Source organism: Onychostoma macrolepis, chromosome 06 (assembly GCF_012432095.1).
Source record: "Onychostoma macrolepis isolate SWU-2019 chromosome 06, ASM1243209v1, whole genome shotgun sequence".
Lineage (NCBI taxonomy): Eukaryota > Metazoa > Chordata > Actinopteri > Cypriniformes > Cyprinidae > Onychostoma > Onychostoma macrolepis.
In genome coordinates, this window is record NC_081160.1 from 30,348,312 (window position 1) to 30,373,561 (window position 25,250).

Below are 25,250 nucleotides of genomic sequence, written 5' to 3' on the forward strand. Positions count from 1 at the left end.
CTCTCTCGCGCGCGCGCGCTTTCACTGCTCGACAGACGGGGGCGCGCGTCTTAAGAAGACCCTCTTGTCCAGTAGTTATCCAAACTACACTCATTAAATAAGACAAAGGCTGTATGTGAAATATAATGTCCGTATACACTAACAAAAAACTATTCGTTGAAGTATGTAACATAAATAATACCGGTAGCCTACATTTGAGTTTATGCCATGGTCTGTCTGAATACTCGATTCTGATTGGCTGGCAGGTGTTGATTAAATTCGTTTAACTGCACAGGTAGTTCCAGGTCAGTTTAATCACGTTCTATATTAATGCGCTTCCTATAAACATTGGTAACCATAGTAACATACAGTAATACAGACGAAAATAACAGTCATTTTTATAGTTCCGGTCAAATATTGCAGCGCAAATATTATTAACATCTTTGATATGTGAATGCTGGCAAATGACCATGGCATAAGTTAACAGCGCGTCGGGTGGTTCTTCGCCTCCACGTCGTGCATTCAAACCGTTTAATGCACAGCTAGCAGTTGATTGTGCGTTACATAACCACCACCTGATAGCATCACTGCATTTTACCACCACTGTGTTTTTTGTGCTTGTGCTACTTTTTGTATAGAAAGTGAGAATCAGGCCACACTAGTTATTAGCCAAGATACCATGATAATCCCATATATTATTTTGAACATGCACCATATATATATATATATATATATATGTATATATATTTTTTTTTTTTTTTTTTTTTGCATCAATCAAGTGATGTGATGTATCAATATAATGTAAAAAAAAAAAAAAAAAAGATAGAAATCGATTTTAAGATTTAAGGGGAAATTTTATTAATTTATTTTTCTAGGCTATATTATGTAAAAATAAATTGTATTTTTAACAGTATTTATACATACATTTATTTTAATATTTTAATTATTTCTAATTTTACACCCTACTGTAATTGGCCACTATTAAATGAGAAAAAATCTAGGGAGGCTAAATCAAGCATCATTAATATTACTATTGCTTATAATTAAAAAATATATATACAGGTGCATCTCAAAAAAATTTGAATATCGTGAAAAAGTAAATTTTTTATGTAACTTATATCAAAATGTGAAACTTTCATATATTCTAGATTCATTACATGTAAAGTAAAAAAAATTCAAAAGTTTTTTTGTTTTAATCTGAATGATTAGAGTTTACAGCTCATGAAAGTCAAAAATCCAGTATCTCAAAATATTAGAATATTTACATTTGAGTTTCATTAAATGACCATCCCTACAGTATATATTTCGGGTATCTCTTGTTCTTTGAAACCACAATAATGGGGAAGACTGCTGACTTGGCAATGGTCCAGAAGACAATCATTGACACCCTCCTCAAAGAGGGTAAGTCACAGAAGGTCATTACTGAAAGGTGTGGCTGTTCACAGAGTGCTGTATCAAAGCATATTAAATGCAAAGTTGACTGAAAGGAAGAAATTGGGTAGGAAAAGGTGCACAAGCAACAGGGATTACCGCAAGCTTGAGAATACTGTCAAGCAAAGCTGATTCAAACACTTGGGAGAGCTTCACAAGGAGTGAAGTCAGTGCATCAAGAGTCACCACGCTCAGACGTCTTCAGGAAAAGGGCTACCAAGCCACTTCTGAAACAGAATCAACATCAGAAGCATAGTACCTGGGCTAAGGAGAAAAAAGTATTGAGTGCATAAATGAACATACTTTAAAGAACTTGAACTTTTCTGTTTTGCAAATCCTTTTTTTTTTTTTTTTTTTTGATTGAGCTTAGGAAATATTCTAATATTTTGAGATACTGGATTTTTGACTTTCATGAGCTCTGAGCTCTAATCATCAAAATTAAAACAAAAGAACTTCTCAAATGTTTTACTTTACATATAATCAATCTAGAATATATGAAATTTTCACTTTTTGAAATAAGTTACATAAAAAAAAGAACTTTTTCACGATATTTTTTTAGATGCACCTGTATATATGTGTTTTCATTTTTAATATACATTTAAAATATACATTATTTTTTAATGAAGATATCTATGTTTCTAAAGCTACCGTGGTGGCCAAATTTATTAGAACACAAGTATTTTCACCAGCTAAAAATGGTTTTAAATCAGTGATTTCTATGTTTTGCTGTAGTGTGTCAGTAGGAAATATGAGTTTACATTTCCAAACATTCATTTTGCTATTAATTGTAATAATCCAGTGAGATTTTTGTCTGACAAAAGCCAGTGCTCCACACAGAGATCAGGGCCCATATTCTTAAAGCTTATAAGAATGCTCTCTGAGAGCTCCTAATTTAGTTAAAAAATTTCTACATAGGAGTCTTGGCTTAAAAGTGATTCAGGACCAATCTAAGAGCAACTCTGAGCGAGGAAAAGACAAAAACTTTTATCTTACTGAGGAGGCGGGGCTGGCTATGACACAGTTTTTTGAAGTGATTGGTTGGTTGTCCAAGAAGGAAATAAAAGAGCACTTTTAAGAGTAGGGTCTAATATAAGCTGTCAATTTGAAATTATAGGCATACACACACACACACACATTATATATGTTTATATATTCTTTATTTTTTTATTTGCCATGCTGTTAATGTTGTACTTAACGTATTTGATAGGAAATGAACAGCGACACAATAAGGTTCTGAAAGTGCTGTAATTGTTTGTGTGATCACTTTGCTTATACACTGTAAAAAAAAAAAAAGTTGAACCAACTTAAAATTTTAAGGCAACCATCTTCAGCAGATTTTTGTGGGAGATTCTCAAATTTTTGTTGTATTAACTTAAAACGACAAGTTGAGAAAACTCTGCTGAAGCTGGTTGCCTGAAATTTTAAGTTGGTTCAACTTTTTTTTTTTTTACAGTGTAGAAGGTTGTGACAGACCCAAATCATCACTGCTGCATAGTTGTATTTTTCCATATTTTTCCAAATATGTTCATGTAGTTAATGCAGTGATTACTTCCATTTCTGGCGCTATGGCATTTCTGCTCGGTGTTAGCGTATCTCTAATAAGATCGGTCACAAACATGATCCCTGCACAATCTAATATGTAGCGTCTTATTAACTCACTGACATGCATTGTGTGCAACACATTTCTTCTCCCTCTTCATGTTTCGTCCATTTTCTCCACTGCTAAAGAAACTCTTAAGCCTCTTAAAAGTCCTCGTTCGTACTCCTAACAATTTTGGACCTTAAGACCTCTTTTAAGGGTTAAGATGCTTTCTGAATTACTTTTTTCTTTACTAGGATCTTTTCTTTAATTTTAAGAGGAAACACTCACATTTCTAAGAATTTTCTTAGAATATTGTTACTTGGAGCAGCTCTTAGCACTAAGATTTTTCATGAATACGGGCCCTGATCTGGTCATCATCCAGTCTGTCTGGAAAGACATGAAGAAACAGAACAAACTGAGACAGACTAAATCCAGAAGGACTGTGGCAACGTCTCCAAGACGCTTCAAGAAACCTACCCGCAAAACTACAGTACTGTTTTAGACACTTGTGTAAAAATGCTGTAAAATGAGGATGCTGTCAAAAATAATGTCATAAATAGAATTTCTTTATCAATAAACTTCTAACTAAATTAAATCAACATTTGGTGTGAGCATCCTTTGCGTTTAAAGCAGCTTTTGCCCTCTTTGCACTTGAGCGTAGTTTCTCAGGGAGCTTTGCAGGTAGGTCTCTTGAAGCATCTTGGAGACGTTGCCACAGTTCTTCTGGATTTAGTCTGTCTCAGTTTGTTCTGTTTCTTCATGTCATTCCAGACAGACTGATGATGATCGGATCAGATCTCTGTGTGGAGCACTGGCTGCTGTCAGACAAAAATCTCACTGGATTATTACAATTAATGGCAAAATGAGTGTTTTGAAATGTAAACTGATATTTCCTTCTGACACACTACAGCAAAAGATAGAAATAACTCATTTAAAACTATTTTATAGCTGGTGAAAATACTAGTGTTCTAATCAGTTTGGCCACCACTGTATGTAAACACACAAGTCAACACAACCATATGGTGTGCAGCATGTATCCAAATGTGCAAAATGTGTAAAACTTAAGGCAAATATCATTTTTATTTTTCCTTATTATTTAAAAGTGTATCTTTTGTTGGGGATTTCCCAACTGGGATACAAGATTTGCATTTTTTAGAGATTCGATTAAATATTAAATCAAATCATAATCGTATCACGCCATGTTTTGAGGTATCAGCCAAAATCGTGCTGACAGAGAATCGATGTCAGTTCATATTGTGATATTCTTGTCACAACATCATGATAACGTGGTTTCACATAGTAATAGTGTACTTTGAGAGATGTAGCCTACTATTGAACTGAAATTCATGTGCTTAAATGTCTAACAGCTTTTCACAAAACAAAGTTTGTTAGGCTTCAGATGATAAAACAATAGATATATAATTTTTTATTTTATTTTTTTTAAATGTTTGCGAGGAGCTAGATTAAAAACACCAGTTGATCATAAGACATCGAGCGAAAATGAAGAACAGTGAAGTCAGTGAAGAGAAAAATTCCTGCAGCATTCAATACCGTGTTATATAATCCAATGACATTTACATTTAATCAATGCACAGATAGTCCAAAAAAGTGAACATACACAAACACTGGCTTTGTGTTCTGTGCTCAATGAGCAGAAAGCCTGAATTCATTCCATCTTGTGGGAATTCCCTAATTCATGAGTTGGTTATTCTCTTGTTGTCTGTACTAGTTAGAGCATGAAACACAGATGTCCTTCAGGGCCGCTGCGTCACGAGGATGTTATCGCACGATCCGATCAGAAAGGGACAAACGACACAGTGCCTCTTCCTCAAACACGCCGTCTCAGGTGCCCTTGACTCAGTATTGATCAGAGCTGACAAAACACAGTGTCAGCCTCCCTCTCTCTCTCTCTCTCTCTCTCTCTCTCTCACACACACACACACACGACACTGTCACTCCTGCATTCAGTGTGTCCTTATTTCCCGTGTGCGTTTGCATGATGGATAATTGCATGATGATTTAGGTTGGCAGCATCTGTTAAGTTCCTTTCCATTCATTTTCTGCTCCCTGCTGTGTGTTTGTAATCATTTACACGTTCGAAAGATTCAAACAAAGTAAACCTCTTTTGTCCATTTTGAAAGCAGTAGTGGACTCTGAAGAGACTGACAATGACAATTTAAAATCTCTAGAAAATTGCAACTGAAATGATTGTCACGGTACATTACATTTTTCATATTCTTGATAAGTATTTGAGTTTAAATTAGGAATTTAAAAAATATATGAATTTTATTAGTAATTTAAAGGTATACACTATATTAATATTAAATGTAATTGGAAAATAATAGGAAATAATTGTACTGACAGTATGCTTGCATATTTCCAGCGATTATCGTCAATTTGATTTCACAGATACTATTTAAACTAAACTGAGCTAAACAATGACATCTCTGAATTCAAGAATGAAATGCCTTGTGTTTAATCTTATCATTATACATTACTGACACTCTATCCTCCAATTTGATCCTGTTAAGTGCTTTGACACAATCTGGATTGTTAAAAGCGCTATATAAATAAAGGTGACTTGACTTGACTTGATATGCACAGCTTTAGAAACATAAATCTTTATTAAAAATAAATATTATATATTAATACATTTTTAATTATAAGCAATAGTAATAATAATGCTTGATTTAGCTTATATATTTTCGACTTTAATGGTGGCCAATTAAAGTGAGATGTAAACTTAGAATATGCACATATATATTATCATTTTACACCTTACTTTAAAGGTGCCATAGAATGCATTGATACAATATTTTAAATTGTTCTCTGATATCTACATAGAAGGTATGTGGCTTAGGTAAGGGCAAAAATTCTCCAGAAACGGTTCTACATGTGCATTTACAGCCCTAGGATTTCTCCTTAGAATGAAATGGTCTGTTATTGGCTTATTTGGAAGGGTCATGAATAATAATGTTGAGCTCTGCTCTGCTCTGATTGGCTGTTTCACAGTGCGGCTCATTTCAGTAGCTCACACACAGCAGGAAGGAAATACAGGGAGGAAAATATATATTCGCAGTTATATCGTCAGGTAATTTATACTGTATATAAAATGCGGGCATCAGGGAGCCACTATTAATATGCAGGGCACTGAAACTGCTTTCAAATGCACGATCGCTTTTTACTTTCGAGATTCGCGATCGCACAAACTCTGTTTACACTATGGAGCGGCAGTACTTACCACACATTTTACGAGATCAGATGCTTGTCAGTGGTGCTCAGGATCTGTAAATCATTCGCCATCATCCTCAGTCATCTCTCCTTACTCTGTTTATGTGGTAAGTGAAATGTGTTATGTAAAGGTGTTATGTTCTGATTTGCCTATTTTTCAATGGTCTTTTTTATTCATGAGATTTACATAAGGAGGAGGAAACAATGGTGTTTGAGGCTCACGGTATGTCATTTCCATGTACAGAACTCTTATCATTCAACTATGTCAAGGTAAATACAGTTTTCCATTCTATGGCACCTTTACGTAATTAGGGACCAAAAACAATTTGAAAAAAAAAATTGCTCATACTTATTATCATACTTATATTTATTCATTTATTTATGGTATACACTAAATAGAAATGATTCATAAAATGTGGATGTAAATATAAGCAAATAATGTATTCATTCTGATTAATATATTATTATAATTTTACATCTTACCATAAATAATTAAGCACAAAATAATGAGGAGAATCAAGCATCATACTTCAAATATTTATTTATGATAAACACTATAAATAAAAATGATTCATAAATGTCTATGTAAATGTTAAGTGCAAATACAAATGCTAATGAGATTTTTTCTCATTAATTGTTACAGTATGATTTAAGATCACAGATATGGATCAGATATTATGACAGACCATTTTGGTCTTTAGGGTGTATTTGATTAATACTAATTCTGTAGTCACTAATTCACTACTGTCAACTTGCTTTTGCAACTTTCATGAGTCCAGTTTCACACTGAGTTGAGAAGAATTGATTGGCTGGATATAAGAATGCATTCATGCTGACATGTAAAACCTGAGATGTTTGGCCATTAATTATTAGACTGTCTAATGCATGATGATGGCATATTTCTTTAGAGCCCAGTGCATCAGAGTTTCTGTAAAAACACATCACACCGCTCCTGAATGATAAGAGTGAAGGAGAAGCAAAGACAGACTGGAGAGAGAGAGCGACTGAATAAAAATGCACAGAGATTCAAGAGAACATGATTAAAGATATGTGGCATTTAAGGAGAGGGAGATGCAGGGAAAATGTTTTGGGAAGGAGCTAAAGTGGTAGAAAGCTGCATACTGTATTGATCCGTCGTGTAAATTCAGCTGTAGTTATAGGTGGATTAATGATAATCAATAGTCACCTTAGATGGAGGGCAACCTCTGAATTGCTAGTGCATTCACCTTCACGTTTAAATAAACACTGACCATTGATTTAACAATTAATCAACCAAAACACAACTAATAAAATAATTAAATAATGAGATTAATAATTAAATTAATGTTATTCATTCTAATAAAAAAAAGTTCGACAAAACAAAAATATAAAACACATTAAATTAAAAATATTAAAAAATTAATTCAATTTAAATTAATATAAAATAAATAAAAAATGTAATTAAATATTTAAAAAAAATTTATTAAATAAAAATACTTTTAAAAGTTTAAAATATAATAAAATGTAAAAAGTAAAACAAAAAATCAAACTTTATGTAAACGAAATAAATACTGAATAAATTATGAATATGCCACTGAACGTGACAATGTGCTGTGCATAACCATTGTGTTTTTAGAATTTCATTTATTTTTTCCAACCCTCACATTTACGTGAACAGATCTCTTAAATGTGAAATATGTAATTTACACTGCCACTGAATCTCAGTATAATTATGAGTGTATATGTTATTTTTACCAGAGTAAATGGGTTGAGCAGGCCTCCTTCAGGCTAGACACATTAAGCATCAGTCCCTTAGTGAAAGCGTAATGAGGAGACCCCGCCGCCCCCTTTCCCGAATCCAGCCAACCATCAGAAAAGTATTGATTCCTGGGAAGTGGCCAATGCTGAAAATGAGAAGTAGGCACTGATCCCTCTTCCTCTGCAGACGCGCCTGACACACAAGCAGCTTAACTGAGCATAGAGGAGACCAATGGAGTGTGTTTGGCATTGCTGTAGATCGCTGTTCTCCCTAATTGAGTCTTACATTGTGTTGCGGAAGAGACAGAGAGAAAGTGAAAAGCCTAGAGGAAAATTTCATAGCTCGGAGGCTGATCTTAATGGAGTTCACAGTTCGCTTTCGTTTAAGGATCAGCTTTCTCAGATGTTTCTCCTAAAATGCCCGAAGAAAGAAAAATAGATTTTTTTCTGAAAAAATGTGTGTTTGTCACTGCCGGTGCTGGTATGACAATCACTATAATACTACTGTACAAAATGAATGCGTATAGCATAATTTACATACAGATTATTTGATCTTAGAAGAATTTAATGAGAAATAGTGATGTTTGTATTGAGATATATGATCTTTAATTGTCAGACTTTGGTAAATCTGAGCATAGTTTGAGACAGTCAAGATATTTTAACATCTAGAGGAGACACATCTGACAACTGGGATTGTTCACTGCATGATTTGGGGAAAAATCTACAGTACAGCCGTAAACTTTTTATTGTAATATTTATTTATTTATTTGATAATTGCACAAAGCCATGTTCTAAGTTCGGGTTTATTTCGATTAATCATGCAGCCCTGTAAAACAGCATTCAAACTCTTTTTATGAATAAAACAAATGTTATCATAATAATTAGAACATTTATAATAAGAACATCGATGCCAACAGCTTGGGCGGCCGAGGTGACATCATCCAAAACGGAAAGTCGTTTCAGCGGCGGAGCAAATTACAATTATAATTTTTGAAAGATTGTGAAGACAAACTATTTTTGGATTTGCATTCATCAATGAACTTAACCAGGAACATAAATACAATCAGTATGATTTCATGTTGATTTCAGTCTTCATTTAATCTGAATGTTGTCTAGGAAAAACCATTGAGCTGTTAAGGAGATCACATTTGGGATTTTCCTTTCCTACAGGAGGCAGAAAGACAGACAAGGTAGGAAATAAGGTAAAATGCAATCGCTCTTCTCCTCAACGAGACACAGCATACTGGAGCATCTGAACGACGGCCGAGAGTAAAACACACAGACGAATGGCCTCAAACTCCATCGATCCCCGCCGGGCTGAGAGCCGTGAGTGGTGAAAGAGCCTGTCAGGAGCCATCAGATACTGATCAGGGAAAAGAGGCAGAAACGAGTAGCGTTAATCCCAGATGCTGAAGGCAGAGCCGAGGGGGAAACTCGCATACCTGGATACATAAATGCATGCATGCACGGCCCACACACACACACGCAAGTAGGACATGCTTGGAGAGAAATTAATCATAGCGTATGGCTCCTGTCTCTAAGATAGGAAGAGGGCACGAAGCTTTCTCTCAGTAATACTAAAATAACCCGTCCACATGCGGGCTCCAGTGGCCCACGCGCGCTTGTCTTATCTTCTGCTCTCTTTATCCATTTCTCCTCTCTCTGGCCGTGCAGCGGTATGTTCAGCTTACGAAAAAACGATCTGGACAACAGACCTTTTGCCCGCCGAGTGCACAGACCCTCAGTGCTGGTCTGTGTTTAACACCGCTTTACTACACCACACAGAGTTAGGTTTGCTGATATAAGCCTGGGAAAAACCAAGGAACTATGATAATAGCTCTTACTATAGTTTTTCACACTTCCAGTCAGCGTGAAAACAAAAACAGAACCCATTTTGCTCCGTGATGTGATGTATTTAGTGAAACATGGAACTCAGTAGGGAGGACAATCCACCCCAAATATGAGGACTGATTGATGGATTGATTGATTGATTGATTGATTGGTTTTTATTTATTTATTTATAATTGATTTTTATTAATTTATTTTACCATTTTATTAGCCTATGTATTATATATTTAAAAGAAAAAAGAATCCATATAATTAAAATACATATACTTAAAAGAAGACTTGTTGAACAATTACACTAATAAAAGATAATTAAAACATAAAAAATAAAAGATAATTAAATATAATATAAAAATATAAAATATATAATTTAACTAATTATCTTTTTAATTATATTTTACATCGATCAATTATATATTTAAAATATGTATTTACTCATTCTCTATTTATTATAAATAACACTTGTTGAACAATTAAGCCAATAATATAATATAAAATAATATAATAAATAATAATTTATTATAATTAAGTAGTATTATAATAATGTACATAAACATAAATATTTATTTTGTTATGATAAATAATATTTACCAGTACAGAAAAACTTGAAAATAAATAAATAAATAAATCATATAAATACATACATATTTTCTTCAATATTTACCATTTTATATATTAAATCATATTTCATGATTTCCAACCATTTCCATCTTAAAGCAAAATTAAATTGTAATAATCTCAAATTCTGTAACACTAAAGCTTTATTTTTATTTTTCTCTCTAAATCATTTCATATTTCCAATTGTTTGCAACCCCCTGGCATTAAAAAAAACTTAGCTGTCTTTTACATTATACAGCTAAATAAACAAACTGAATTCATAATGGCAAGTCAATAAACTGTCATGGGCATCATCTGATTTACAATAAAGATTCATCAGCGGCTGACAGGAGATAACAGTGTCGTCCTCAGACTGCAAAACACTAGCAGAGACCTTTCCCACCAGCTGCAGGGCATTCTGAGAGTTTTATGCTCAAATGCCAGAGTGTCTTAAACTGATGATGAGTCACACACACACACACACACTCACTCAGACAACCCTCAGAGATGGCGTAAGGCAGTGATGTTTCATCAGTCAGATTCATTAGAGCTGGAGGAAGTGCACTAACAGCTGATCTGAGATGTCTTGAAGACATTTTTATCACTATTTGGCCTGAATGAGCTCTCTTGACTTACAGTTATGAACACAGAGCATCTGTCATGCACTGATTCAGACAGGACTGGATCTCTGGCTTATATTCTGGATGTGGGTGTTCCAGACGCTCACTAATGTGCATCAAGATGGCAGCAAAGAACAAAGCAAAACATTTGAAGAAACATTAGTCTCTGTGTGGAGCCCTTATCATTTCGACTGAAGAAATGCAAAGTGTGTGAGGAGACCTGGGAAAAACTGTGCAAACATTTCAACATTTGACTGCGAGTACAAAGGCCATACTGTATGTCATATCTCAATCTATCCCAGATGAGTGAAGCAGAATAAGTTTAGAGCTTGAATGGAACCGAAATGACAAAGTTTGTCTGTGAAACACAAATGTACCTCCTTAGGGAAATGCAGTCCCATCTGAATAATGCTTTTAAATGTGTTCGACTGGAAAAAAAAATGCAATTTCACAAATTTCATTTCTATTATGATAAGATTTGTGCATTTGGAAGATTTCTCTCCATCCCGTTTTTAACTCCCACGACGACATGTGACTGTAAAAGACATTTTACTCTGAATATTGCATGAGCAATAAAAATATGCATGCTTTTAATGCTGTTTCTCAGGCATTTTAACCGGCAGGAGCCAGCAGGGGCTAAATGTACTTTAAGGGGGGTGATCATGCTATAGACCTTCTTAAATGTCAAGAATAATGCTGTTTTTAAATAAGACGACAACCAAAGCCTGTCCAGCTAAAACTGAATAGAAGAATGACTGAATAATAACCACAAATGAAGTCTAAAATAATAAACCAAATGTTATTTGGTGATTGAAAACAATGTAAATGTTGAAATTTTAAAATAAAGTATTTGTGTTGGCTAAATCAGAGTCTACAGTCATTTTTGAACTCACATGCAGCTACATGAAAACGTGCGACACACATCTCTCTTGCATGTACAGAAGTTCATGCAAATGTGTGTTATGAACACACACACACACACACACACACCCACAAATAGAGTTACAGCGCTGACATGCTCTACTTGAGGCCTAATGACCCCTGGGTAATGGACCTCTTTGGTCTTCAGGAAATCCTCTTTCATGCATGCCTCAGCAGAGGAGGTGTGTGTGTGTGTGTGTGTGTGTAGGACAGGAAGAAAAACTGATTAATGGGGAAAAGCAAAAGGAAAGATAAATGGAAAGAGGTAAAAATGGAACAGAGTCAACACATACAGGGGAAAAACTCAACATAACATATCCATAATATGATAAATTCTACATATGTTTTATATTTAATACACATTTTAAATATGTATAATTTTTTACAAATATTACAATTAAATGTAAAATAAGAGAGAATACATTATTTATATATTAAAAAATAAATATTTAAAAAAATAATTTTTCATAACATACTATTTCTTTGAAAATATTCAGCCAGTATAATACTTTACTGACTTTATCTCATTATTTTAACCAAATTTATAAATTTGTTATATATTAAATGGAATATTATGCTTAGTTTGAGAATTTCAATTTTATTTGAACAACATGATGCTAGTAATATTAAGCAGGTATTAAAACAATGCACTGATGTTTAGTACTTAATGTTTGTACTTGCTACTTGCTCTAGTTTGCTTCCTAATCTAGTTGTCTAATAAACCTGCACTGAATATTACAAATATAGTTGGCTCTTTGACAAATTGCTTTTGTTCCTCTTTTGTAAGTTGCTTTGGATGAAAGCGTCTGCTAAATCCATAAACGTAAGCATAAATGTACTTGGCGAATTTTCAAATCTTATTCAAAGCAATAATAATAGCAGTGCTGCCTTAGCAAACACCTCTAACAAGATACCGCGTCCGTCTCAGGATTTCAAAAGTGTTTAGAGCTTCAGGGTTATGCTGTTAAAAACATCCGATTGCATTTGCTCATCTCTTCATCCATCTTAATAACACCTACAGTGATGTCAGGCCTGAGCGTGTAACGCATCCGTCTCCAACGGAGTGCAGAACTGAGTCGGTCCCGTGCCAAAACACTCTATAGTTACTGCCCCAAAACACGAGAGAGACGCCCACAATCCAGAATACCCATAAAGCTCTGCAAAATATTGTTGTTAACATATAAAGGAATCATCATGGTATACACTGGTGGCAAAAAGTTTGCAATAATTCAGTTTTTGTTATTGTTTATGAAAGAAGTCTCTTCTCCTCTGCATTTATTTGATCAAAAATACAATAAAGTAATATTGTAAAAGTTTTCTATTTGAATACATTTAAAAAATAGAATTTATTCCTGTGATGCAAAGCTGAATTTTCAGCATCATTACTCCAGTCTTCAGTGTCACATGATCCTTCAGAAATATGCTGATTTGCTGCTCAAAAATCATTTCTTATTATTATCAATGTTGAAAAAAGTTGCTTATATTTTATGGAAAATGGTATACACTACCATTTAAACGTGAGGAAAGTATGATTTAAGCAAAGACGCATGAAATTGATCAAAGCTGATAGGACCATTATAATGTTAAAATATTATATTTAAAAAAAAAACATCTCTCATATACACCATAAAAATATGAAGCTGCACAACTGTTTTTAACATTGATAATAAGCAGAAATGTTTATTGAGCAGCATATTAGACTGATTTCTGGAGGATCGTGTGACACTGAAAACTGAAGCAATGATGCTGAAAATTCAGCTTTGCGTCACAGGAATAAATGACATTTTACAATATATTCACATGCAAAACAGTTATTGTAAAATGTATTAATATTACTCATTATTACTGACTGTCCTGCATTTTTGATCAAATAACCACAGGCTGGGTGAACAGAAGAGAAAAAAAATTAAATTAAAAATCTTAAACTTTTGGCCCCCAGCCTATGTCCAAAATAAATAAATAAAATAAAACATGCAATGCAGTCTGGGTCTATGTGGATTTGGAGAGGAAGTTCTGGTTTGATTAATGCTAGTCAGTGAACGGATGCAGTGAAAAGTGCCATTTAAAACAGTCGGTGGATATTTATAGAGGAGGATCTGAGTAACACATGCTGGCTTTAATTGAAGACTGTTGAGAACTGAAGGCTGGCCGGTGTTCGGGTCAATGAGAGGGTTACAACGAAAACGGGACATCAACAGATGCTTTGGTGTTGATCTGTACGAGAAAGACTGTTTATATGAATGTTAATGTGTAAATATGAAAGTGTGTGACTGTAGTGTGAATTTATTATAGTGCATGAGTGTTAACTGCAGAATGCTCATGTGCTAACAGATTGTAGTGAACATTGCATCTGGTTGCTCATTAGCTGTCACTTTAAACTGTGTCTTAATTAGCATTAAACCATTGATAAGGTCCTAATGAGTGTATTAAGAGATAAGGCCTAATTATACCACACACAGGCTACACTTTATGGTAAAATGGACTTTAAACAGACTCTGTAATCTGATTGGATGAGCCATGTTTGACACTTTCATGAAAATAGCTGATATACACAAACACCTGTGACTGCAAATGAACTGTTTGGCAGCTATAATTGTCTAAATTAAGGCCATTGAACTGTATGGATGCTGTTTAAGGCAGACTTTGCAGCGCTGTGGCTGGGGTTCAGCTAGATGCTAAAGTCATCATGGTAAACAAACCCTGACGGTGGACAGAAAAGAACAAAAGGCCAGTTCACAAGGTAAACCAAACAAAACAAAGCTGTTCAAAAGGTAAATCTGTATAAGAAAAGCCCCTAAAGCCAAGGCATGCCGGCTCGTGATGATGACTTTATCTATATGCATGTGTAATCTGTTTTAATTATGAGTTAACTAATGAGTTCATGGTACTAAGCAGCAGAGCATGTCTGAAAAGCCATTTATCAAGGGTTCATCATGGCAAATAAGTAAAACATAGTTTTCATAAAACAAAATCTGGTCAGTTGATTTCTATATTAATTTGCAAACTGTAAACATTATGAACAATATTTCTTAGCTGGTTACTGTAGTTATTATAAACTGAGGGGAAAATGGTGTAGAAACAATTTTCACTCAAAAATTGTTAGTAAATGTCACACAGTAATATGAACATGAAATTTTGAAGATGGAAAACCTAAATAATTTTTTTGTAAAACTTAAATCTTTGTTATATTTAGGCCTATAACTTGGAAATATTTTTTACAGTGTTAGTTAAAACCAAAAACATTTTTTTCTTTAAATAAAATAAACATTAACTGAAATAAACGGATACATATATTTACAACTTATTTTATTTCTGTTACATTTACTTTTTTTTTTTGTAATTTGATGTACAAAAACTAAAACTGAAAAAATATATTGTTGCATAAAAATAAAAAAACAATAAATCTGAAAAAAAAAGAATTACTAAAATGTTAATTAATTCAATTGAAAATGGGAAATTTTAATATAAAAATTAACTGAAAATATTAATAAAAACTTTAATAGTATCTCAATAATACTAAAATACCACTGATTGGCTGACATATTACATTGCTACCAAGTTAGGTGGGGAAAAAGGCTGTGCATGTGGCAATATAATGGCAACATATTATATTCATATATATTTATTTTTTAATTATATTTTACATACTATTTCCACGGTGGTATTTGTTATTTAATATCCCAATAACATTTGACAAAAGCAAAGCAAATACAATCAGTAATTCATATGCTAATTTTACTTAAATTTAATCATTTAAAATGTACTTTTATTTAGTTTTTTTTTTAAAAAAACAAAAAAACACCACCTCCATAATACCCTCTAATACCATTTTCGTTGTCATACTGTGTTTGTAGGTCTGGTCTGGTCTTCCAGTGATTCGGCTGCAGATGCGTCTCTCAGTCCCGCAGGACAGCATGGCACACATGCTAACCCACACTGAGCTGGTCACATTATACACACCATGTGCGCTCTGTGATGTGTGGATCTGTGTTTGTATCCAACAAGGAGACACTAGAGACCTCACGGAGCAGACACACAAAAAACAATTTGCACAACAGATATCTGTATAATTAAACCTGTATCTGCAGTATAATTAGATATGTAAACATAGAAACGGTTCAACAGTGCTTCTGTTTTTGCAGACAGACCGGTGATGAACACTGCTCTACAGAAAAGTCTGTTCAAATAATAAACACAATTAATGGGAAGCTGATTTAATTACCAGTGAGTTATCATATACATGAGCTTTAATAGGACAGTTTAGCCAATAATGAAAAGTCTGTCATCACTTGTATTTATCTATATCCTTAAAGGGATAGTTCACCCAAAAATGAAAATTAGCTGAATATTTACTCACCCTCAGGCCTTCCAAGATGCAGATTAATTTGTTTCTATTGCATAACAGATTTGGAGAAGCGTAGCATTACATCACTTGCTCACCAATGGATCCTCTGAATGGGTGCCGTCAGAATGAGAGTCCAAACAGCTGATAAAAAAACATCACAATAACCCACACCACTCCAGTCCATCAGTTAATGTCTTGTTAAGTCAAAAGCTGCGTGTTTGTAAGAAACAAATCCATCATTTAGGCGTTTTTAAGTGGATTATTGTGATGTTTTTATCAGCTGTTTGGACTCTCATTCTGACGGCACCCATTCAGAGGATCCATTGGTGAGCAAGTGATGTAATGCTATACATTTCTCCAAACCTGTTCTGAAGAAGAAACAAACTCTTCTACATCGTATATGGCCTGAGGCGAGTACATTTTCAGCATATGTTTATTTTTGCATGAACTATTCCTTCTGTTTCTGAAGTGTTTTTGAACTCTTCAGGGACAAGTTAAAGTTAGTTTTATCAGATTTTGTTCTTGTCAGTCTTGCATGCATCATTTATAATACTCAAAACAGAATATTTAAATTAAATTCTCTTTCTACAACGCATCCTGTAGTTTCATGACTCTGAGTACAAGGTTTGCAATGCTAAAGTAAACCATGTCTAACTTATCTTTCTGAAGGCATATTTTCATCCGGACATAATATTTCAGATCAGTTTGAGATGACAAGATGCAATTTACTGACACAACCACGTTATTTATTTGATAGAGAATGTTTAAAAATCATCTTATGAAACTAAACCAGGCACCTGCTTAGAACGACCCACAAACTCATACTCTTATATGGGAGGCGGTTCATTTGTTTATTTGCAAAGCCATTAAATGTTTCCTTGTGTCCTTTAAACGTGCAGCGGCTTCATAAGAGGTCTGAAGCAGGCTGGACTCTGTGGCGAGCGTCCATCAATTAGACTAATGGGCTCTCTATGGGCACAGACCGGCGCTTTCAAAATCCCTCTCTGTTTATCTGCTCCAAAATATCTTTTTACTTTTGGGAATCTGTCAGACATTTTTTTGGCAGCACATCATCAATTACCAGTGTTCATCAACTCACAAACATACATTAAACGCTGATGCTTATCTTGGATGCAGGCTTTTAAATGCCAAAACACATGATGGCATACACATACACCAAAACACTCTTTTTATCCCAAATACACACATGGCTTTTGTTTCTGGACAAGAGTCTGGGTTTGCCGTGCCGCATAAAACGGGCCAAGAAAATTACCATATTCTAGGATGATTTTTGACTACGTATTTTCTATATACACATGCTAAAAACATTAAAGTATGGCATAATGAATGTGAGTGCCATGTTTAACCAATTTAAACCACTGGGGGAATGCATGAAAGCACAATGTTCTGGCAAAATGTTCTAGCATGTACACTTCACAACATGGATATTATACTAAAAGTCTTATGGCTTATATTGGGAATATACTTACTGATATAAAAATCGGCCATATTTACTTTCCTAAATACATTAAAATACTCTAAAATTCTGTTTTTATGTTTAATGATAAACCAATGCATATTATTGCAAAAAGGAAAAAAAGATGCTTATTAGAAACACTCTCAAAAACAAAGGTTCCAATTTTATTTCTTTTTTGAGCAGCAATGCCAGAAGAACCATTTTTAGTTCCAACAGAACCTTTAAGTCAATTTCTTAAAAAAAACAAAACAAAACAAAAACATTTGCATGTGTGTGTGTGTGTGTGTGTGAAGAACATTTTACTAATTAAAAGAACATTTTCCACTATAGAACCTTTTGTAGAATGGAAAATGTACATGGCAGTTATTCATGGAACCATCAATGCCAATAAAGAATGGTTATTTTTACAGCGATTTCAAACAGCATTTACATTAATGTTGCAGTATGTAATACTGGCAGTTAGTGGTTGAAATGTGAACGAGTACAAGTAACAATGGTGACAAGCCTTACACTGTTCATGCATTAATTTATCAGTTTAATATGACTCTGGGTCATACAGATTTTTAGATGCATGCTGAGGCATTTTAGGTTGGGTAAATAACTGTGACTGTTGGCTCCCATGGCTGCAAAACGAAGCGTTTTCCAACATCTGTAATACTAAATTTGCAGTGGGTGGAGTCACACAGACCAAAACATAAACATTCTGACATGGAACGCACATTTCAGAAGCAGAATAACTGGCTATTGCATTGTTTTTCAGAGAAACAAGTATGTGAACTAAGCATGTTTCCTAAATATCTGCAAAGAAATTATGGTATTTTATGCATTACTAAACAGTCAAAAAATGACATACAGCACTTTTAACTTGAAGCAGTTGGTTGGAATAAGTCTCACTATCTTTGAGAAGTTGACAGACTGAAACACCACCAGTAGAGATTGTGTATAACTGATGGTGTTTGATTGGTTGAGGCTTGTATGAATGTATGAGTGAGTATATTCCAGGCATTCCCAATCATCTTCCCTCTGATTAGACGACAGATAATGTCTACAAAGAAATAAGTGCAGCAGCCTCTGAGACAATTATGCTAAAGTTATTGAGCGGGCATAATACACACACACGCGCGCGCGCGTGCGCACCTCAGATGCAGAGGTAAGATAGTGAATGAGGGTTGTTTGGAGAAAGCGCAGCTTCCCGCAGAGATTTCCCAGGAATTACCACTGAATATCTTCAGATAAACTCTTCTGCTCAACACATTTACACATTAAAGCAGAACGACAAAATTACACACAACAGACTACTGGAGCCATCACATAGATTTTCTGTAATTTGTGGCTTTATAAAAACTAAAGTTACATTTTTTAAAGCAAATTTGAGTGGTGCCAGACGATGCAAAACTTTTGCTTTTTAAAAGCAATAGCTTTTATGTTGTGAGTGATTGCTTCAAATACTGTATGCTTAATTATACATAAAAAATTATAAATGTCACAAAGAATGTAAAATAAAATGATCTGCATTTACTCATTCTTTCTTTTCTTCTTATTTGAAACACACAAAGTGTTTTTTTGAAAACATACTGGCCTCTACTTTCCATATACTTTAATAAAACTAAATCAGGACTAGGGCTATCAATCTTCAAAACAACAAAATGCACCACAGAATAATTGTAAACGTGGCCCGGATGAATTATGCATAATATAACTTAAATAATCAATTACATTTTTACAAAATTTGACAAAACTCATGATATTTTAATGAATGAGATTATATGATTTTAATTCATGAAATATATTTAGTAATGATGCTGTATTTACAAATGTATAAAGTAAAAATAATTTCGATAAAATTTTTAAAATATATTATTTAAGATAATTTTATTATAATCATAAATATTTTTCATTTATAACTTACTTGTAAAATAATTGTTTAACATCATGGAAAGATGGTGGCGGCACTCTATTGTTCTGCACACAGGTGACAAATATTATGTACATACAATTTCTTTTCAAAGACAAATACACAAGCACACTGTTTGACAGACACTGCACATCCCACACACACTCATTTGCCCTTTACACACCAACACACGTTTGCCCTTGAGTCGTAGGGAGCAGGAATTCTCTTAGTGTTCACTGCAGGCAGCGTGTCCTAGCGTTAATCTGCAAATACGTCTCAAACACACACACGCACAGAGGATTTTAGATGTATCTAAACATTCCCTCATCTGCAGAAGCACAATGATTATTGATTGGCAGCTGCTGCTGCTCATGGAGGGGAAAGAGCCTGAGTTTATCAATTAAGGAGTGACAGTCAATTCTCTCTCCTACTTTAACGCTTGACAAGAGTGGAATTCTGATGAGGTCGAATCCTAAATCAGCAGAGCGCAAAGTGACACTGCAGAATGACCACCTCATACACAAACACACACACACACACAGGGCTGGACTGGTATTCGGGCATACCAGGCATTTTCCCGGTGGGCCGACGCACTGAATTGGTTTGTCTCCTGTATTGACAGTGTAAACCACCCAATCACAATGCGCTATAGACTGAGCCATGAAGTGTTTTGCTCCGCCTATATAAAGAACGCTTCACCCCAACTTCTTCCTCGTCGGCTTTTGCCACGTTTTCACAGCAGCTTTATCAAGAACAGGCTTGCTCTGCGGTGAGTGATGCGGCGTAAAGATCCAGGAGGAGGAGGAGAGGAGAGCAGTTGAATCGGTAAAGTGCTTGATCGGGACTCGCACCGGAGTCAGGCATCTATCCTGTGTGCGCGCGCCATTAGTGCAGAATAAGCGAACACTTTTTAATAAAACGTAAATTCGTCCACCGTGATTCTTTGGCCAAGTCATGTCAAGTGTGTTCATAGAGGTTTCCATGGGCCAATGCGAATAAATCTAGATTTAAATTCAAAAAGACACGATATTGTCAGACCTGACGTTTTTTTATTATCCAAAACAACTAGATGCAATGATACACATCTACGCTACCAGTCGAAAGTTATTGAACAGTAAGATTTTGAATGTTTTTTTAAAGAGTTCTCTTCTGCTCACCAAGCCTGCATTTATTTTATCCAAAATACAGCAAAAGCAGTAATATTGTGAAATATTTTTACTATTTAAAATAACTGCTTTCTATTTGAATATATTTTTAAATTGAATTTATTCCTGTGATCAAAGATGAATTTTCAGCATTATTACTCCAGTCTTCAGTGTCACATGATCCTTCAGAAATCATTCTAATATGCTGATTTGCTGCTCAAGAAATATTTATTATTATTAATGGATTCTTTGATGAACAGAAAGATCCAAAGATCAGCATTTATCTGAAATAAAAAAGCTTTTGTAACATTATACAATACACCATTCAAAAGATTGGAGTCAGTATAATTTTTGTTTTGGTTTTTTTTGGGGAAAGAAATTATTTTATTTAGCAAGTATGCTTTAAATTGATAAAAAAAATGATGATAAAGACATTTGTAATGTTACAAAAAGATTTCTATTTCAGATAAATGCTGTTCTTCTGGACTTTCTATTCATCAAAGAAACCTGAAAAAAAATTATACTCAGCTGTTTTCAACATAATAATAAATGTATTTTGAGCAGCAAATCACAATATTTGAATGATTTCTGAACATCATGTGACTGGAGTAATGATGCAGAAAATTCATCTTTGATCACAGGAATAAATTACATTTTAAAATATATTCAAACAGAAAACAGTTATTTTAAATAGTAAAAATATTTCACGATCAAATAAATGCAGACTTGGCTAGCAGAAGAGACTTCTTTCAAAAATAATTATGAAAAATCTTACTGTTCAAAAACTTGAATGGTAGTGTATATCATATATACAGTTGCTGGTCATATAATTAGAATATCATCAAAAAGTTGATTTATTTCACCAATTCCATTCAAAAAGTGAAACTTGTATATTATATTCATTCATTACACACAGACTGATATATTTCAAATGTTTATTTCTTTTAATTTTGATGATTAGAGCTTACAGCTCATGAAAGTCAAAAATCAGTATCTCAAAATATTAGAATATTACTTAAGACCAATACAAAGAAAGGATTTTTAGAAATCTTGGCCAACTGAAAAGTATGAAAATGAAAAGTATGAGCATGTACAGCACTCAATACTTAGTTGGGGCTCCTTTGCCTGAATTACTGCAGCAATGCGGCGTGGCATGGAGTCGATCAGTCTGTGGCACTGCTCAGGTGTTATGAGAGCCCAGGTTGCTCTGATAGTGGCCTTCAGCTCATCTGCATTGTTGGGTCTGGTGTCTCTCATCTTCCTCTTGACAATACCCCATAGATTCTCTATGGGGTTCAGGTCAGGCGAGTTTGCTGGCCAATCAAGCACAATAACACTATGGTCATTGAACCAGCTTTTGGTACCTTTGGCAGTGTGGGCAGGTGCCAAGTCCTGCTGGAAAATGAAATCAGCATCTCCATAAAGCTTGTCAACAGAAGGAAGCATGAAGTGCTCTAAAATTTCCTGGTAGATGGCTGCGTTGACTGTGGACATCAGAAAACACAGTGGACCAACACCAACAGATGACATGGCAGCCCAAATCATCACAGACTGTGGAAACTTCACACTGGACTTCAAGCAACATGGATTCTGTGCCTCTCCACTCTTCCTTCAGACTCTGGGACCTTGATTTCCAAATGAAATGTAAAATTTACTTTCATCTGAAAGAGGACTTTGGACCACTGAGCAACAGTCCAGTTCTTTTTCTCCACAGCCCAGTTAAGACGCTTCTGACGTTGTCTCTGGTTCAGAAATGGCTTGGTAGCCCTTTTCCTGAAGACGTCTGAGCGTGGCGACTCTTGATGCACTGACTCCAGCTTCAGTTCTCTCCTTGTGAAGCTCTCCCAAGTGTTTGAATCGGCTTTGCTTGACAGTATTCTCAAGCTTGCAGTCATCCCTGTTGCTTGTGCACCTTTTCCTACCCAAATTCTTCCTTCCAGTCAACTTTGCATTTATTATGCTTTGATACAGCACTCTGTAAACAGCCACACCTTTCAGTAATGACCTTCTGTGACTTACCCTCTTTGTGGAGGGTGTCAATGTTCGTCTTCTGGATCATTGCCAAGTCAGCAGTCTTCTCCATTATTGTGGTTTCAAAGAACAAGAGATACCCAGAATTTAAATATTCTTATATTTTGAGATACTGATTTTTGACTTTCATGAGCTATAAGCTCTAATCATCAAAATTAAAAGAAATAAACATTTGAAATATATCAGTCTGTGTGTAATGAATGAATATAATATACAAGTTTCACTTTTTGAATGGAATTAGTGAAATAAATCAACTTTTTGATGATATTCTAATTATATGACCAGCACCTGTATGTGTGTATATATATATATATATATATATGGTGGTGGGCCACCAGGACCAAAAAATGCCAGGGCCGATTTTTTGTCCCAGTCCAGCCCTGCACACACACACACACAAACACATACTCACTCACATACAGATAAGTGATCAAACAGGAGTCATTTAAATCAGTTCAAAGTTTTTGAAAAGTAGTCCACTACACATAAGATACTAACAAAAAGTAGCTACTCTGAAGCTAATTAAGAACATAATATAAATACATATACAAAATATATACATACATATACAATATATATATATATATATATATATATATATAATCTGACTTTATTAACACTATTTAGTAAAGAAATGTATGAATAAATCTATTTATTAATTTTATTAAAATGAACCACCTGAATCACCAAAACTAAACAGTCCAAAATGACTTTTGCAAACACAACTGAACAAATGAATCAGCATTTTTTTTAAACCAGTTCACTGAATGAATCAATCAGCTAAAATGCACCATCCAAACCAAAGTCTGTCTTCACTACACAGCTTTTAATGATAAAGATTTTGAATTGTGAATGACTGCGGCAGGCCGTGGCTGTCGGAGTGTTTGTGGAGGTGAGAGACGTGGAGGTGAGGGTGTTTTTCTAGCATGTAGCTGCCATGGTAACAGTAACATCCCACTGCTAGTCTGATGTGGACTGATGAAAGGTTGCTTCAAAGGAAGACTGACGAGAATGCAGAGTTTCCTCAGACAAACTTTAATGTTCAGGATCCTTCCGTCATCCAGCTCAAGTGCTCATGAGAGGCTCTTGACGTGACTGTGCTAATGCTAATGGTAAATGAGCACATCTTTGAAGTCTAAAAGCAGAAGATTGAACCCGAGTCTCAACCTCTACTATTTTAGGTCTCTAATTGATCTAATTTTTTCAATTACTTTTAATTTTTCCCTTTTCATCCATCTTTCAACAGCAGTGAGATTAAATGGAGCACAAACTGTGACTTTTGCGGTTTAATTTTTATTTTATTGTAATTGCATTAGTGCATAATTTAATAAATTCCTTAAAGCAAGTTTAAGCAGATAAAATGCTTTAGAATGTCACAAATTCAGTCCAGTACACAAGTATCGATTTGGATTTTTAAGCACATTTTACTGAAAATTATAGCACTGTCCACAAATCAGCAGAATCAAAAACTTGTAAAGTCAAATTTTCCAGAATGCAAAATTCTTTGTAAATGTACTTAGTCAGTAGTTATTATTATTATTTTATTTTTATAATTGTTAGAGAGATGTGTTTTTAGAGAATATTTATTGAATTAAGATTTTTTTTTAAATGTTTTCAGCACCAAACTAAACTAAAAATAAGTTAATGCTGAAAACAAGAAAAAAAATCTGATGGAAAAATAAACTATTTCATTTTATCTAAAAAAAACGCATTACTGTTCAAAAGTTTGAGGTCAACACGATTTTTTAGAAATTCTTTAGATTTTTTTATTGTATTCAGCAAGGACACATTAAATTGATCAAGAGTGACAATAAACATTTACGATGTAAATAAATGATGTTCTTTTGAGCTTTCTATTCATCTGTTACGGGGCTGACTAGACAGGAGATGTACGGATCCATATGCAGACTTTATTAGGCAGAGACGTGGTCGTACAGGCAGGGTCAAACAGTGGCAAACAGGTATGACAGGGGCGAGACAAAGAGTAACCAGAGACAAGCGTGGGTCGATGATCAGCAAACAGTATCCAAAGGAGAGGTAGTCCAAAACGTCAGCGAAAGTCCAGGCAGGGGAAAACACGATTCAACAGAGGCGAGGCGAGGCGAGGCGAGGCAAGGCAAGGCAAGGCAAGGCAAGGCAAGGCAAGGCAAGGCAAGGCAAGGCAAGGCAAGGCAAGGCAAGGCAAGGCAAGGCAAGGCAAGGCAAGGCAAGGCAAGGCAAACTAACGGGGCTCTGTAGGGCAGCGATAATGCATGCAATACTCGGCCACGAGGGAGAGAATGTCCAGGGTTGAAATAGTGTGTGTGATTAGTGATGCTGTGTGATCAGGTGTGCGTGTGATTAGTGCAATGAGTGATTGGTGACAGCTGTGTGCGTGTGATTGGTGAGATGGCTGATGGGAAATGCAGTCCATGT

At 34.7% G+C, this 25,250-nt stretch overlaps 1 long non-coding RNA gene across 1 annotated transcript in view; it reads right to left on the reverse strand.

Moving 5' to 3' along the window:
- Positions 1–9,115: 9,115 nt before the first annotated feature.
- LOC131541909 (uncharacterized) overlaps positions 9,116–25,250 on the reverse strand; it is a 28,457-nt gene continuing 12,322 nt past the window's right edge. The window contains exon 3 of the long non-coding RNA XR_009271615.1: positions 9,116–9,323. This is a non-coding gene — a long non-coding RNA (uncharacterized LOC131541909). The remainder of the gene's footprint in view (positions 9,324–25,250) is intronic.